This window comes from Oryx dammah, unplaced genomic scaffold (genome assembly GCF_014754425.2).
Source record: "Oryx dammah isolate SB20612 unplaced genomic scaffold, SCBI_Odam_1.1 HiC_scaffold_29, whole genome shotgun sequence".
Classification (NCBI taxonomy): Eukaryota; Metazoa; Chordata; class Mammalia; order Artiodactyla; family Bovidae; genus Oryx; species Oryx dammah.
This window is the reverse complement of record NW_024070213.1, coordinates 88,613,100-88,628,354: the sequence shown is the minus strand read 5'-3', so window position 1 is coordinate 88,628,354 and position 15,255 is coordinate 88,613,100. Positions and strand designations below refer to the sequence as shown.

Below are 15,255 nucleotides of genomic sequence, written 5' to 3'. Positions count from 1 at the left end.
GGTTCATTTGATATCCCGGAGAGACATCAAAGAGGCAATATTAGATAGATATTTAAATATGGGATCTGGAGTTCAAAACAGAAGTCTGGACCTAGGTGTGTTTGGGAGTCATCAGATTGCTGTAATGTTTAAATATATGGGAATTAATGAGATCATCTGGGATTATAGAAAGAAAAGAGCCAAAATCACATCCTGAAGTTTTATGGAGGAAGAGGGGTTGCTACAAGGCAGTTGAGGAGGCATTGCTGGTGAGGTAGGAAGAAAATTAAGAGGCCAGAGAGGAGAGTAGCCACTATAGGAGTTAGAGCTCTGTTGAATGCTGCTGAAGGTTGAAGTAGAATGAGCCCAGAGAAGTGACAGTTGAGTTTGGCTACATGGAAGTCACTGGTGACCAGGACAGTCACTTTTTATGAGGAGTGAAAGCCTAACTGTTGTGGTTTGAGGAAAGAATGAGACATGAGAAAATGGACACTGAATATATATATAGATAATTTAGGTTGTGAAAGGTACAGAGAAGCGTAGTAGTAGTTGAAGGGAGATGTGGGAACATTTTTTTATGAATGAGAGCTAGTCAAACATGAATATATGCTAATGGTTATAACCCAATAAAAGGAGATTGATGCATGGGGACAGTCAAGGGAATAACGTTCTTAGGAATTAGGAACACATGGATTCTAACTCCATGGGTAAGGATTAGCCTTTCCCAGCAGAAAGAATTTTGCCTTCATTGTATCAGGAGCAAAAAAGAAGATGGTTTCATGAGTAAGTAGGTTTGTAGGTTTGGTTGTTAAAAGATGCTTAGAAATATTGCATGAGAGATTTGATTAGTAAAATTGTGTGTGGAGAGGCAATTGGAAGTAACATGGAAATACTCAGAAACTCTTTGCAGGAGTGATAGCCAGCCAAGTGCTCGACAGCTTTTTTGAATTTGTGTGTGTTTCCCGGCTGTGCTGGGTCTTTGTTGCTGTGCGGGCTTTCCTCTAGTTGCCCAGAGTGGGCGCTGCTCTCTGGTGGCAGCGCACGGGCGTCTCATCCCGGCGGCTGCGCCTCTAGCTGCCGAGCACAGGCTCTGGGGCCCACGGGCTCCAGCGGTTGCAGCTGGAGGGCTCGGTGCTCGCAGTCCCAGAGCTCTAGAGCACAGACTCAGCAGCGGTGGTTTAGTTTGCTCTGCAGCATGCGGGACCTTCCCGGACCTGGGATCAAACCTGTGTCTTCTGCACTGGCAGCTGGATTCTTCCTGCTGAGCCACCAGGGACGCCTGTCAATAGCGATTTCATAATAAGTGATAGAAGCATTTTCTGGACTATTCATCCACAAGTATAACCCCGTCATATTTGCTGAGCAGCCTAAATTATAAAGACCTGGATTTTCTAATGGGATTATTACTATTCCTGTTATTATTGTTGTGGTGCTCATTTAAACAATATTTACTGAGTACCTACTATGGCCAGGCCGTGTTAATACTAGGGTGACAAAACAAATGAAGTCTTTGCACTCTTGGAGCTTGCATTCTTATGGGAGGAGAAGTAAATAGGTAGGTATATAGTAGGTAAGTAGATAGATAGACAAGGAAGTGCCTTGATGGAAATGCATAGAATCTATTTAGGTAGAGTGACCACGAATGTTTCTCTGTAGATGTGACAGTATAGCAGAGACCTGAATGATGCAAAAGAGTCTGGAAGTTTAGTTTGTGGACAGAGGAATCAACTGTTGTAAAAGCCCTGAGTCCTTTTAGTGAAATCAGTTCATTGATACTATCATTCTATTAGTATGACTTGCACAAATAGCCATGTGTAGAGTGCTGGTGTGTATCACCTTAAGAAATATCTTTGGATCACTGGATTGATTACATTTTCCTCAGGAATGTTTTAAACAAATGCGACTTTATGCCAGGCATTGAGTAATAATAAAGAAGGATAAAACTTGGATAAAATTTGTTTACTGTTCCTTTGCTGCCTGAAATGGTGCCAGGCCTAAAATGCTCACAAAATATTGAATGAATGGATAAATAGACTTAGATTTATATTTGCTATTTTCTAGCCATTTAACCATGGGCAAGTTTTTTTAACATTTCAAATTACTTGATCAGTTTCCTCAACTGGCAAATAAGGAGAAGGACACAGTTGCTCCTTGTGTGGATTAAATGCTAATTGACATGTAAAAAATTAGTGGTGGTAGTGGAGTTAGGCAAGGGAAAGGAGTTATATTTTGTCAGCTGGAATTGTTAGAAGAGGGAAAAGAGAGATGAGAAGTATAATGAGAGATGAAACTGAACAAGTAAGCTGGACCCAGTTTGGAAGGGCCTTGAGTGCCCTGTTGAGCTAGTGTTTTATCAGCATTTCATTGGGAAGCCTCTGAAGCATTGTAACAGAGTAGTGACATTTTAGATTTACATTTTTAAAGGTTACTCTTGACTGTAGATTGGGGGATAATGATAAAAAGCTAGGTATTGTTCCTGAAAAGGATTGAGGCTTAGTGAACTGGGTGTCTTCTGTTCTGCATATCCTTAGAACTGTAGTTTAATTCTCTATCTATCATGTTGTGTATCCATCTATCTATATACTTACCTATCTGCTGTCTATATATAAAAGAAAGGGAGCAAAAGCAGTTCTGCCTCGATTGCATCATCAGGCCTAACTTGGGACATTTCCAGGGAATATGTGGCCCTTTTAGAAGAAAAGACCTTCATCAAAGGTGTGGTCTGAAGGAGAAGGCAGAGAACTTTTCATAAGCCCTGCCACTGTAAGCATAAAGGGGAGAGAGGTAGCTAAAGTCTTTTGGCCATTTTGTAGGATAAGTATTCTGATAGTTTTAGGATTTCCCCCAAAGTTATTAGTGGTTAAAGTGTTAACAAACAGGAAAATGTCTGTCTTTCACTGCAGAGAGGAGTGAGGGACTAGGTAGGCTTTGCAGTGGGAATGGAATGGGCAAGGAATAAGAACCCCAGAAGTGGTAAGTGATGCTTGCGAATGAAAAGGGAGGGAAGTCTAACTGCATGCAAACAAAGAAAATCAAAAGAACTGGGAGACATTTGGGACCTGAAAAGAAGCTTTGAAGTTTGGCAATATAAGGGGCTAAGTGTGGTTTCCCTTAGTCACAGGAAAACAAACAAAAAGGTCGTAATGTAATGCTAGATCTTTGAGTACTGAAAGTGGAGCTCTATTTTTTATATCAAAACTGCCAGATTCTCTGGAATATATAACCCATGGTTGTCATTCATCACCTAAATGGGAAGAGTCAGTGATTTCAGAAATTTAATAAAAGAGCCTGGTACTAATGATGCCACAGGTGATGTTTTCAATTAGCAGTGTTTTAATGAGATTTGTAGGCTGTAAGAGCTAATCCTGTAATGTAGGAAAAAACCTGAGAAAGCAGGGCTATATCTGGCAAATCTCCCGAGGTAGGGCTTTGCTGATTCTGATTTCTTTGATTAAACTTTTAATATCTTACAAGCTCCCTGGAAGTAAATTTGATTCTGATATTGGTCAGATTCTTTTCAGCTTCTAAAAATAAGTAAAGCTTCTAGACAGATTTGAAATAAGTTTTTAGTGACTAAGTTAAAGGAAGATAACACATTGCTAAAGAAGGAAATAAATGATAATTGGCAAATTATTCAGCAAAGTAGAAATGAGGGAAATTCAAAGATTTGGAGGGAGAAAAGAAATTAACTTCATTTGGGGGGAAGCTTTGAGATGTACTTCATAAATGACAACAATTCAAATCTCTGATCTCTCCTAACTGTGCTGAAGAATGGTTTATTCCCAGAAGCAATTCTTAAAGCACTTAAAGAACCTTAAGCCCAGTACTGAGATCTGGGAAAAAAAGTTCTAGAAACACTATTTGTAAAGAAAGCCTGTTGGATGATCGATCTCTCTTTCAGAGACAGCATCAGCATAAAATCCACTTGTGGTGGATTTATCTAGCTCACTTGTGTTTTGAGGTCACACCGAACAGTCTCTGTTCCGGGTTTGAAGTTTAGATTTGAAGTTCCAGAGGCGTAGAGTTAAGCTACCGAGGGCAGAATTGTATATAAAACACCTACTGTAAATGTAGTAGGCCCCTTTGAGTTATATAATTTTTATTTTTAAATAATTCATTTATGCTTCCTCAAGTATTAGTCGTACTTTAAGGGCAATGAACTGAGATGTAGAAAAACAGTAGTTTGTAGAATAGTAAGATTTGTTGATGTGCAGAAAGAGAAATTTAAATGATAATGATGCTTTTTGCTCTGTAAGAGGATCTTATCTATACTGTGTTCATTACTATCTCTTCCACCTAAAAGAGGGCCCAGAACATAGTAGGAGTTCAAAGACTAGTGAAAGTTGCTCAGTTGTGTCCGACTCTTTGTGACCCCATGGACTATACAGTCTGTGGGATTCTCCTGGCCAGAATACTGGAGTGAGTAGCCTTTCCCTTCTTCAGGGGATCTTCTCATCCCAGGGATCAAACCCAGGTCTCCCGCATTGCAGGCAGATTCTTTACCAGCTGAGTCAAAGACTATTGGCTGAATAAATGAAGGGAAAAAAAAAGTTTTAAAGAAATTTACTAATTCAGTGTCAAGGTGAGTGCTTTCTCTCCAGTAGTGGTGATGGATTTGCACAAGTCTGAACAAACTCCCTTACCCTTAGTGCTGATGTTTCAAGATGGCTTGCTGAGGTCCTCTGTAAAGTCGAGTCTTGGTGCAGAAAGTTGGTCATCCTAGATGACACTGAGATCAAACCCTTTACTTTGGCTTAGACTCGGCACTAAGTAGTTAAACTTACCAAACTCTCCCCCACCAGTTCAGATTTAGCTGGCATGGGATATGGCCTGGAAGGGAGTTTTAAAAGCTCCCCAGGAGATTCTTAACATTCAGCTAAGGTTTAGTGCTAGTGATGTTCATATGCCTTCCATACAGATCTTTGATTTAGTAATGTAGTCTACAAATGTGACAGAAGATGACTTGAAAACTATCTTATATTTCCAGTATTTTTTTCTGACTTACAAAGCAAGATTTGGACCACAATTTTTAAGATATCTTCAGTGTGAATATGTTGGCTGTTAGATTTAGCAGCATCCTTAGTTGCTTTACATTGGAGAGTTATGTACTATATGAGTTAAAAAATGAGAGAGAGTGAGAGAGCCAAAAGTGACCCAATATAGATGAGTTCAAAGAAGAATGATTTTTCTGTTGAGTACGATCTGTTTACTCTCTGCGGGTATTTGTTTAACTAAACAAATTTAATTTAATTTGTTTATTAAAGTAGATAATATAGTATTTTTGGTTTACTCCCAAGCAGTTAGATGAGAGTTGTGTTCTAAATAGAGCTATTCTAAGAAAGGTTGATTTAATATCTTCCTGTATATAACCACCACTATTATTAAGTTTTGTTGTAAAGAATTCCTTAGAAACATTGGAACAAGGGCCTGTTCCTTTCTTTATCTTACTGCCTAATAAACCACTCCCCAAACGGAGTGATTTGAAACAGTTTATGACTTCTCACGGATCTGAGGATTGGTCGTGCAGATCTGCCTCGTGTGGTGTCAGCTGAGGTTCTGTGGGCATCTAGGGGCCTGGGCTGGAACATCACAGTCTATGCTAGGCTCTGCGGGACCCTGGGACGGCTGCGTTACCGCCACCACTACCACACCCTACACCCCACCCCTGCACCCTGCCGCAGACATAGCCTCAGGGCCTCTCTCTCCACTAGCCACTCCCTGTGATCTCTCCAGCAGGATGGTGGTGGCGGTTTAGTCACTAAGCTGTGTCCGGCTCTTGTGACCCAGTGGACTATAGCCAGCCAGGTACCTCTGTCCATGGGATTCTCCAGGCAAGAATACTGGAGTGGGTTGCCATTTCCTCCTCCAGGGGATCTTTCCTACCCAGGAATTGAACCTGGGTCTCCTGCATTGGAGGTAGATTCTGTACTCACTGAGCTATAAGGGAAGTCCAGCAGGGTAGGCAGACTTCTTATGTAGACCTCGTCTAACCAATAAATAAATAAATAAAAGCAAGGAAGGCAGACTTCTGGTTTATTTGTCGGTTGTGCTGGGTCTACCTTGCTGCGGGCTTTCTCTAGTCATGGTGAATGGGGGCTACTCTCCGTTGTCATAAACGGGCTTCTCTGTGGCGGCACGGGCTCTTGGGCAGGTGTGCTCAGTAGTTGAGGCTCCAGGGCTCTAGGGCGCGGGCTCAGTAGTTGTGGCACATGGGCTTATTAATAGTTGTTCCATGGCGTGTGGAATCTTCCTGGACCAGGGATTGAACCTGTGTCTCCTTCATTGGGAGGTGGATTCTTATCCGCTATACCACCAGGGAGATCTGGTAGACTTCTTACCTGGCGATTCAGGGTTCCCCAAAGCACAAAAATGAAAGCTGGCAGTCTTTCTTAAAGATTGGCTCCTAAACCAGAGCTGGCACACAGCTATTTCCTATACATTGCCTATGTTAGAGCAAATTACTAGCCCAGATTCAAGGTGTAAGGAAGCCACTTAAGGGTGTGAATACCAGGAGATAACCATCATCAGAGACCATTTTGGGAGATTAGTTACCAAAGGAACATTTAGCAGCCTAATTATGAGATCTCATGCAATTTTACTGGTTTATAAAACTGAAGGCTACACTTGGGTTATTTAGATTTTACTTATTTTCATTTCTTTCACCAAACTCTGTTTCAGCAATTGCCCTGTTACAGTTAGATAGGAACTGTTTAGCTAAAAGTGAGATAAAAATGAAAAGAACTTAGTAAGTTGTAGACTGATTAGGGAAAAGTGAGTACAGAATGGGGAACAATGTCATAAATTTTATGTTAGAAAAATTATTAATTAGTTTTCCAGCAAATTTGGAAAACTCAGCAGTGGCCATGGGACTGGTAAAGGTCAGTTTTCATTCCAATTCCAAAGAAACGCAATGCCAAAGAAAGTTCAAATTACTGTACACAATTGCACTCATTTCACATGCTAGCAAGATTATGCTCAAAATCTTCAAGCTAGGCTTCAGCAGTACTTGAACTGAGAACTTCCAAATGTACAAGCTGGATTTAGAAAAGGTAGAGGAACCAGAGATCAAATTGCCAACATCTACTGGATCATAGAAAAAGCAAAGCAATTACAAAAAAAATCTGCTTCTGCTTCATTGACTACACTGAAGATATTGACTGTGTGGATCACAACAAACTGTGGAATATTCTTGAAGAGATGGGAATACCAGACCACCTTACCTGCCTCCTGAGAAACCTGTATGCAGAACTAGAAGCAATAGTTAGAACTGGACTGGAACAACAGACTGGTTCAAAATTGGGAAAGGAGTATTACTCGTCAAGGTTGTATATTGTCATCCTGTGTATTTAACTTATTTGCAGAATACATCATACAAAATGCTGGGCTGGATGACTCACAAGCTGGAATCAAGGTTGCCAGGAGAAATATCAACAACCTCAGATAAGCAGATAGCACTTTTAATGGCAGAAGGTGCAGAGGAACTAAAGAGCCTCTTGATGAAGGTGAAAGAGGAGAGTGAAAAAGCTGGCTTAAAACTCAACATTGAAAAAACTAAGATCATGGCATCCAGTCCTGTCACTTCATGGCAAATAGATGGGGAAAAGTGGAAACTGTCAGATTTCATTTTCTTGGGCTCCAGAATCACTGCAGATGGTGACTGCAGCCAGGGAAATTAAAAGACCCTTTCTCCTGAGCTTCCCTGGTGGCTCAGATGGTAAAGAATCTACCTGCAGTGTGGGAGACCCAGGTTTGATCCCTGGTTCAGGAAGATCCCCTGGAGAAGGGAATGGCAGCCCACTCCAATATGCTTGCCTGGAAAATCCCATGGACAGATGAGCCTGGCAGGCTACAGTCCATGGGGTCACAAAGACTTGGACATGACTGAGCAACTAACACTTTCGTTTTCTCTTTCCTCCTTGGAAGAAAAGCAGTTACAAACTAGATAGCATATTAAAAAGCAGAGATATCACTTTATCGACAAAGGTCCTTATAGTCAAAACTATAGTTTTTCCATTAGTGATGTTTGGATGTGAGAGTTGTACCATAAAGAAGGCTGAGTGCTGAAGAATTGCTGCTTTCGAACTGTGGTGCTGGAGAAGACCGTTGAGAGTCCCTTGGACTGCAAGGAGATCAAACCAGTCAGTCCTAAAAGAAGTCAGTCTTGAATATTCATTGGAAGGACTGATAGTAAAGCTGAAGCTCCAATACTTTGGCCACCTGATGCAAAGAACCAGCTCCTTGGAAAAGACCCTAATTCTGGGAAAGATTGAGGGCAAGAGAAGAGAGGGGGCAACAGAGGATGAGATGGTTGGATGGCATGGACATGAGTTGTGCAAACTCAGGGAGATAGTGAAGGACAAGGAAGCCTGGCATGCTGTAGTTCCTGGCATGCTGTAGTTCATGGGATGGCAAAGAGTTGGACACTACTTAACGTCTGCACAACAAGAACAACAAGAGATACCATTTATTGACTGCTCTTGGGCTTCCCAAGTGGCACTAGTGGTAAAGAGCCCACCTGCCAATGCAAGAGACAAAAGAGATGTATGTTTGACCCCTGGGTCGGGAAGATCCCCCAGAGGGAGGGCATGGCCACCCACTCCAGTTTGCTTGCCTGAAGAATCCCATGGACAGAGGAGCCTGGCGGGCTACAGTCCACAGGGTTGCAGAGTCAGACTGAAGCGACTTAGCACTGAAACATAAAAGTCCAAAAGAAAGGAAAAAATAGGAAAGAAGAAAAATAATTTTATTTTAAAAGTTGATATGTAGTTTTTAGTACTTAGAATAGTCTGTCTGACACTAGTAGATACTTAATAAATATTTGAATGAATGATTGAAGTTTTCTTTTTAAAGAGGGAGTTATCAATACTTCAGGAAACATGTTCTACTTGCTAGCTAGTTCATACATAGTTTAGCAGTAGAAGAGTGTGTTCCAAGTAGAATTCATTAGAATCATCTTTGGCCAAAAGAAAATGTAGATTTTAAGAATTGAAACTCTTTTTATGTCTTTTACCAAGAATATAATTTTTAGGAATCATCTATGTTAGGGAAAACTAGACTGATGAGTCTTTGGATTTGTTATAAGGAAAATTTAGCATGCCTTGGTGTTATCTGTGCCTTTATTATGATTTGTGTAGTACTTGTTTTGTCATGGCAAATACACAAAGGTAAAAATGAAAAATACACAAAGGTAAAAATGAAAAATACACAAAGGTAAAAATGAAAAATACACAAAGGTAAAAATGAAAAATTGTAAAAATATGTAGGAAGGTTTATAAGCCGGTTGGTCTAGCCAGTATATAGGCTTTATAGTTGTCATTTGGTCATTGCTTTCTGTAGCAGATGACACAGACTGATATGCTTTGGACTCTAATAGCAGTGAACCTGTGATGTTTATGCTGTATAGCCTTTTCTAATAACACATAGCCTTTCTAGGTCTATCCCAGTCAGCTTCTATAACATGAGCAGGCTCAAGACATTTCATCCTTTTAGAATAATAAAACCATTTAATTGACTTTGTGATTTATTTTTGATTGGCTTAATTTAATGTTTAAAATGAGGGCAACTCTGAACTGATCAGTCCTAAACTGGTCATTGAATCTCTTAGTAGACCTAACAAGACTTCTTTGCTTCAAACATCATTGCCTTGACTTACTCTTCAAACAACGTGATGTTAGATCCCCTCATTTATTCTCATCTCTTTCCTTAGATTTTTAAAATCTTTTTAAAGTTCCACATTCAGAGCTAAGCACAGTTCTCAAGTGTAGGCAGTTTGCATAGAGAAGAAGGCCATTTCCCTCCTCCGACTTTACTTTTAATGAAACATGATTATCAGCATTTGGGGCAGCCATAGCACATTTTGTCTCACTAAAATAGATTTTTTTAAGTCCTAGTCTTTCTCACATATATTGAGCCATTTTGTTGATGTTAATTCTAAGTGCATGACTTTATATTTATCCTTATTAAAGTTTATCCTGTTAGACTTAGCCTTCTATTCCAGCCACTTAGGATTACTTTAAAAGTTGGTTTTATCATATGTGATATTGCTTTCCCATCCCAGGTTCCTGTCATTTGCATATTTGATCATCATCCAAGTCATTTATTTATAAAAAATGTTGCAAAGGACAGGTTTCCCTGAGGTCCTATGGAGTATCACTAAACCTTCTTCCAGACTTACCCTCACTGTAGGTACAGTTTGCATATAGTAATTATCTTAACCACTTAACTTAAAACAGAATTCATATTTTTCACCTTCAACAAAGATCTCAAGAGAGACTATTTTATACATTGCAGAAATATTTATGTTTATAGCATTCCTTTGTCCAACCACATTTAAAAAGGAAACTGAGATAGTTTGGTTATGGTTTCTAGCGATCCTTGATGCCCTGCCTGGATACTCATAAACTATTCTTTTAACGGGCTTCCCTGGTGGCTCAGCGGCAAACAATCCTACTTGCAGTGCAGGAGACGCAGGTTCAATCCCTGGGTTTGAAAGATCTCCTGGACGAGGAAATGGCAACTCACTCCAATATTCTTGCCAGGTAAATCTCATGGATAGAGGAGCCTGGCAGGCTGCAGTGCCTGGGGTCTCAAAGAGTCGAACACGACTGAACAGTTGGGCATTCTTTTAATAACTATTTCTGCAGTCTTGCCTTGGATTTCATATCAGATCACTGTGGTGTAAGATGTGAAGAATATACTCTCTTTTCATGTTGAAAATTGCTACTACAGACATAAAAGCTAATGTGATGTTTGGCATTATCAGAACCATGAGATTTGTCTGAGTTTACATACTGAGTGTCACCTACAGATCTCATCTTCTCATTCTCTCATTTTCCAGGTATACAGTTTCATCCAGGTATATAATTTCATTCCTGGCACTTTTTGATAGTATCCTTATGTATTGTGATCCATTAATCCCATATTTGGTCTTCTTTTTCTGTTCTTAAGGTGGTGTTTCTTTACAGAAAAGACAGAAGGAAAACCAGGGATCGAGATGTTCTCCTGTCTCTTTTTTATATTAATTATGTGTCATATACAACAAAAAGTGGACCTGTGCTTTCCCTTACCTTTTTTTGCAGGTCTCAGCACAGTCTGGGCTTCAACTCAAGCTTGTTCCTTTTATATATTGTTGCCACTTTTTAAAACTAGTTTTTCCCTTTCTTTTCCCCCTCTATCTCAGATAACATGGGTTTGACAGATTTCATTTTTGAGGACTTTTTTTCATCTCAGACCATGAGCTTGGGTCCTGTCTTCTTCACTGTTTGAACCCTGCTCTTAACTATGTTCCTTATTCTTCTTCCAGCTTACCTGGCTTGGTTGCTTTCATCTGAGGCTCCCAGCACTTCCTCTTTTGCAATCAGTTTCTCTTTCTTGGTCAACATAGATTCAGAATTATAATTCTTACCTCTTCTGCTGTCTGGATGGTAAACAACTAGCCAGGCAGTTTTTTTTTTTTTTTTTTTTACCATGTATGCTGCTTTTTAGTTGAAAAATTTTCACCAATTGTTCAGGTAGCAAACATCTTTTATCACTAGTGACAGAGGGCTCTTACCAAGAAAGTTAGCTGATTTCACCATTACTCAGTAGTTAGGGCATCTCACTGGCTTCAGAGTAAAACTTTCAGGGCCATCTCTCCCTGCCAGGTGTCCTCCCTTATCTGCCCTTTCATCCTTCCCACACATCCAGGGAAATCATTCTGCTGTCCTCTCCTCTTTAAAAGTGTCATAGCCAGTTATTTACTGAATACTTTCTCCCTTTTTATTTATTTATTTTTTACTTTTTTTCTTTTGAAGCTGACCTCAGAGTAGGGTGTATAGGCTTTTTGGTTCTTGTCCTTTCATGCTGTAACTAACATAGGAAGACTGGCATGTTTTCGTTCATGTTTTCTTTTCATCATGATGGAGTCTAAAGTATTAGGGAAGTTAGACATTCATGGCATCTTATTGTCCCAAGTTAGTTTCTAATTTCCTTAGTTGCTACGGACACCTTTCTGTTTACCTTTCTTACTCAAGGTTCAGTTTCAGTTCAGTCGCTCAGTCGTGTCCGAATCTGCGACCCCATGAATCGCAGCAGGCCAGGCCTCCCTGTCCATCACCAACTCCTGGAGTTCACTCAAGGTAAACCCCTTATCAAACCTCTTTCTCTCTTTGCTCCAGGCTCTCTAGAAGAGGGTTCAGGAACCAGCAGGCCTGAGGGAGAAGGTTAAACTATAGGAGTGCACTAGTACATTCAGAGGCTGCCTTATCTCAAAAGGGTAATTTATACTTCAGGGGACCATGAAGCAGCTCTTCATGGAATCCCAGTTACAAACAGGAAAGATCATACCTGATACTGTTTCTGTTCCTCAATGACTTCTTATCAGATGCTTTCTGCTAGGCCTCTACACTCAGGAGTGTTTTTCTACTTAGTGGCACACATTTTTAACATGCAATCAACTTTAACAGGTAAGGTTTCTGTATCCTTACATTTAATCAGAGATACTGTGAAATGTTGAAAATTCAAAAATGATCAAAATATATTAGGACTGGAATATTCTGGAAAACGCAGGCAAATAAACAAAAATATAAATCGTGTCAACAAGTATTTCAACACACCAAGGAGAAGTTATTCCCTTTAAACAGCTCATGTTTCACTGGAATGAATTAAGTATATGAGGCAGAGAATACAATAAAATGCTAAATTGGTAACAACCACTTAGAGTTCACTAGAGTTGGTTTTCCAAAGCTGCACTCAGTTTACATCAGAGAAGGAACAGACTTCTGTATTTCAGAATTGTTTCCTGCTGAATTGTTATTGTTGTGGGACAAGCAGGGGCCTAGAGCTGTGTTTATCAGTGACCTTTAGCCTTCGCTTCTGAGAATGTGGAGCTGAATGGATTCTTGCTCCCACAGCAGAGTAAAAGCAGCTCAGTGTGGCAAGAACATGAGTGATTATATTCAAGGATTTTAGATTTTAAAATCTCTAATGAGAGAGTACTTGGGTTGGCTGTACTGTTTTGAGTTGATTTTAGGGGTAGCAGTTTTAGAATTCTAGCCTTAATTGACAGCCCTTTGCTTAGTCACGAGGGGCTAGGTGTAATGCCACATTATATTGAGAAGACTAGAAACTGTTGTTATATATTAACCTTACTAGGCACTGATAACTTGAGAAGAACAAAACAACACAGCTACCCTACTTTCATAGTGTTTCAGCTGCTGTTATGTTGCAAAATCTGATTGGCCTTGATTCTCGGTAATCATCAGTCATCTTCCAAGGAGTCATCAGGTATGATGTATTTGGGAATGATAAGGCACCTAAGTCTTCTGAAGACTGACGTCATGTTTCTTAATTTTGCTTTATTTTCCATACTGTTTGCTGTGGGAGCAGTGGTAGCTTCCTCATTTTCCTGAGAAGAACTGGGACAGAGTACTTTTCTAGAAACCCCAGTGCTTCTATGTTTTATATTATTATCTCAAGGGTACCATAGTACATCTCACCTGACAGTAATATGGACAGAAAGGATTCCCTACCTTCTCCACCGTTAACACCACGGTGTGGACAAAGCACACACACCTCCAGACCAGAGGAAAAGGAAAGCACACTTTGTTTTTCTTGCCTTTTAAATTCTTTTTAGCTGTAAGAAACCTGTGTTTCATGAATACTGGTTTGCATCTTGGCTTCCTGGATTCAACTCATAATACATATAGCCTTGCTAAACATTAGATGTCAGTTGAAAGAGAAATTTCTTTCTTTTCTAACCCTCCTTTTTTTCTTTAGCATTTATACCATCAAATTTTTCTTATACTGTGTGTATTCTTAGATCCTGCTTGTTTTATATTCCAATAAGACTTATGATGTTTATGTGATTTGCATGACTATAGTCATTTTTCCATAAATGATTGTTTTTGCCTGAATGTAATAATTTTATAATCTAATGTTTGGGAATAATGTAGGCTGCTGAGGGATATAGGTACACATAAGGAATTGCCTTTCCATCTGTGCTTAGTAAAGTTGATATTGATCTCTTTTTTATAATATAAGCATAATATTTAAATTATAGGTAAAAGTTTGAGTGTATTTCATTTTGCATGTGGAGACTGTTGATAAGTCACTGCATCCCTGACCTCTAACCTTTTAGTTTCAACTGTTTATGTCATGTGTCTTTTACCTTTCTTTTATATGTGCAAGTACACTGTGGCCTATACATATTTTTTCTATTAAAAAAACTTTATTATAGAAAATTTCAAACATATATTAATAAACTAATGATTTTGTACATATCCTCTTGTACATATCCCCCAGCTTTAAATATTACATATTACGACTTTTTTATAGATTCTTTACTACCAGCACCACCTGGGAAGCCCCTACCATTTCTCATTCTCTGTTTACTAATTTTTTTTTTAGTAAAATTTATATATGTTAAAATGAATTTCAGCTGTACTTTACAACTATGTAATCCATATACCTAACATAATATAGAACACTTTTATATTCTAGAAAGTTCCCTGGTATACCTTCACAGTTGATCCCTACCCTGGTAGGAAGTCACTGTACTTTTAAATTTTGCTTGTTTTAGAACATCATATATCATGCATTATACTGATATATTCTTTTTTCTGATTTCTTTGGTTCACTATCACATCTGTGAGATTGAACCATTTTGTTGAATTCCTTGTTTGCTGAGTAGTATTATATTGTATGAGTATACTGCAGTTTATATTAATGTATCCATTTTCTTAGTTACGAACATTTGGATTCTTTCCAGTTTTTGCTTGTATGCTGTGGATATCTATGTCTTTGGCTGTTCTTAATCTTTCATTTCTCTTGGATAAATACCTATGAGTAGAATTGCTGGATTAAGGGGCCAATGCATGTTTACTCTTGTAAGAGACTGCCTACCGTTTTTCTAAAGTGGTTGCATCATTTTACATTCCTACTGGCAAAGGATGAGCGTTCTAGTTGCTCCACATCCTTGCCAATGCTTGGGTTCTTCCTCTTCATTTTAGTTGTCCTAGTGAGTATATGTACATAGTCTTTAAATTAAAATACATTTTATTTTGAGAATTTTGTGGCATGTCTTGAGATAATAGAAAATGCTCTTTAATTTGATTCAGCTCTTAAAATCCTTTTAAAGTTTGATCTGTACTGAATGCTGATCACAACAGTTGGTCTCCAGGGCCCAGGATATTCTTTCTCACTAACCATAGCTAGAGGTTCTGAGGGAAAATTATTGGTAATCTTTTACACCCATTTTAGCCCCTTATTTCCAAAATACTTCCTCATATATTTATTCTT

At 39.1% G+C, this 15,255-nt stretch overlaps 1 protein-coding gene across 5 annotated transcripts in view; it reads left to right on the top strand.

The window, feature by feature from the left end:
• TFCP2 (transcription factor CP2) overlaps positions 1-15,255 on the top strand; it is a 48,931-nt gene that overhangs the window by 15,980 nt on the left and 17,696 nt on the right. The gene's annotated exons all lie outside the window — the stretch shown is intronic.